The 2936-nt window shown below is 49.1% G+C and overlaps 1 pseudogene; it reads right to left on the bottom strand.

Annotated features, from left to right (window-relative positions):
• Nucleotides 1–1254: 1254 nt before the first annotated feature.
• On the bottom strand, nt 1255–2496 carry LOC102471105 (olfactory receptor 6T1-like; annotated as a pseudogene).
• Between the last annotated feature and the right edge of the window lie 440 nt (nt 2497–2936).

Below are 2936 nucleotides of genomic sequence, written 5' to 3' on the forward strand. Positions count from 1 at the left end.
AGAACTCAGAAACATTTACCACACATTATAAATACTTCATGATTAGTGCATTTCATTTCTCGTGGGCACTCATGGTAGGCTATAAAGTATGTAAAAATGGCAGCTGTGTTGGCCTTGTATACCCTGAGCCTACACAGAGCTGAGGTGTGGGCCCCGCAGTGGAGAAGCCTCTGTGCAGCACTGAGCAGCCTCCACTCGGGTCTCAGCTAACCCTGCATTTGCCCACATCGAGATGGGTGTCCCCTTAGAATTTGTGCCCTAACATCTCTCTTGGATTTTGAGCAGCAAGAGACTGAGCAAGAGAGAGTGAAATAAGAAAGCAAGCCACCAGGTTCAGGACTCTCGAACTACAGTGACCTTAGCCATCACACCACCTCCGGCCCCTTTAACAGTATTTCTAAAAGGAGTGGTTGAATGATTGTCCCATATTTGCAGCCTATTAGAATTTGACTTGAAAATTAGGGATGTACAAATATCTCACCAGTCTTGGCCTTTGTCCTTTATGACATTCTCACAGGAGCTGTGAGTCACACACAGAAGTGCCAAGCGAGGGTCGAGGAGCCATTGACTATTGTAGCAGCCAGAGCTGGATTTTGCAGTGTAGAAGATCTGGTTTGTTTGTTTGTGACACCCAGTCTGGGTGGAAAGGCTCCACCTCTGAATCCCTGTGCCAGCATCCCCAGTGTGTGACTTGGTATGAGACTGAAGCAGTGGGAAGGTTTTAAGCATACATAAAAGGAAGCAAAGAAGCCGCCTCCTGCATGGAGGCCATGTGCTCATGCATACTCTCAAAGCCCATGTCCACCTCCAAGGAAATGTCATCACCAGAATACCGAAATCCAAACAGTTGGATTAGCCTTCTTCTTGGGGAGGTAGAGACTGAAGGAAAACAGCAGGGAAGACTAGATGGCTGACTTCCATATTTTACAATCAAGCATTTATGATGCCTGCTTTTTCTACTGCCAGGGAGAGTGTACCCTTGCTGGAGAGAGACAGAGAGAGAGAGACAGACATCTAGAAAGCACTCCCCAGTGAGGCATAGTCATATTACAATCTTTTCTCCTCCATTTCTCTATACTAACTGAATTTTGGGCATGTATATGTGTGCCTGGAATGTTTTTCTTTTTATTTTATTTATTTAAAAATAAATTTTTGCCAGAGGACATGTGTGCTCAACAAAGAGAGACAGACAGAGAGTAAAACTGAGAAAGCATCTCATAATCCTTTGGGGAGTTTGGGCACATACACGCACCTACCATGTTTCTCCAGCCACCGGGACTTGAACTGCACAGTTGGCCATGTGGGATCCAGCTGCCATCACCATAGACTGCCCAGTGTGTTCATCAAGCCAACAGGGCAGGACTCCAACCACAGTCAGCTGTTGGAGCTTCACTGCTCTGCTAGGGACTGATCTGATGACTGTTTTAATTATCTGAGAAAAGTTCAGGGTGTTATCTGAGTTCTTTTACTTGCAAACACATCCTAAAGCGTTTCCGTAAGCATCTCGTCCCCCAGTGTAACAGGAAGGCTTCCTCCAACTTGTGACTCTCACAGTTTCCTCACAGCAGTGGGCTGCAGCAGCCTCAGAGCGTCTCCCAGTGCTTGCTTCATCTTGTTGTTGCAGAGACTGAAGATGAATGAGTTCAGGAGGGGCGTGACGATACAGCTCAGGACGGAGGCACCTTTATTGAACAGCAGGGACTGAGTCTCTGACAAATGGATGTAAAGAAAGATGGAGCTACCATAGACGGTGACCACCACTGTGAGGTGTGAGGCGCAGTGGAGAACACTTTCCTTCTCTCGGCAGCAGTGGGGGTCTGGAGGACCATGGCAAGAATGCAGGTGTACGAAACAGGTCAGGCCCAGTGAGACCAGCAGCACTAACATGGAAAGCACAAAAGCCACGACCTCCAGCAGGCAGGTGTTCCTGCAAGACAGCTTTAGCAAGGGCCAACTGTCACAGAAGAAGTGGTCGATGACATTGGGGCCACAGAAGGGTAGGCTGGCCACGAGGATGGTGGGGCAGAGGACCCAGAGGAAGCCAGCTAGCCAGGAGGCCAGCACCAGTTGGGAACAGACACGGCCACTCATCAGGGTCTCATAGTGGAGTGGGTGGCAGATGGCCAGGTAACGGTCCAGCGACATGACAGCCAAGAGGAAAAAGTCCGTGGTGTCTAGAAGGAAGCAGAGATAGGACTGAATGATGCAGCTGACAAATGAGATGGTGTGATCCCCCGTGAGGGTGATGACCAGCATCTTAGGAACCACGACAGAGACCAGCGACAGCTCAAGGAAGGACAGGTTCCTCAGGAAGAAGTACATCTGTGTGTGCAGGTGGTGATCCACCCAGCTGAGGGCAATGATGAGCAGGTTGCCTGTGGCTGTTACCACGTAGGCCACCGTGAGCCCCAGGAACAACAGGGCCTGCAGGATGTGATTCCTGGGGAATCCCAGGAGGACAAACCCTGTTACCTGGGTCCAGTTTTCAGGGCCCATCTCCAGTGACCTGCAGGGGAAATGAAACAGTACTTTGTAGCCAGTCTATAGTTACTAGTCATTGTATACTCAGTCAACAAAATGGTGCTGAGCATCCAGTACTTCCTCACAGTCTGAGTATATACCGATCTATATTTCTTTCTTTTCCTTACTTTTAGAGAGAGAGAGAGAGAGACTTTTGCTATAGGGTGCATGTGCTCCTCGGAGAAACAGAGAGACAGAGATAGTAAACAAGAAATAACCCCCCCCCAGGGAGGATGGCGGTGTTGTAGTCCCTTCTCCTCTGCTCTCGACTTGGGATTTTGTCACTCATGCGCACGTGCCCGGCATGAGTTTCAAGCCTCTGAGTCAAAGACTCTAACCACAGTTGACCATGTGAGAGTCCAGCACTTTCACCACTGCACCACCTGCTGGCCCCATACTGAAATATGTTTGTCTGT

This window comes from Tupaia chinensis, unplaced genomic scaffold, assembly GCF_000334495.1.
Source record: "Tupaia chinensis unplaced genomic scaffold, TupChi_1.0 Scaffold142833_1, whole genome shotgun sequence".
Lineage (NCBI taxonomy): Eukaryota > Metazoa > Chordata > Mammalia > Scandentia > Tupaiidae > Tupaia > Tupaia belangeri.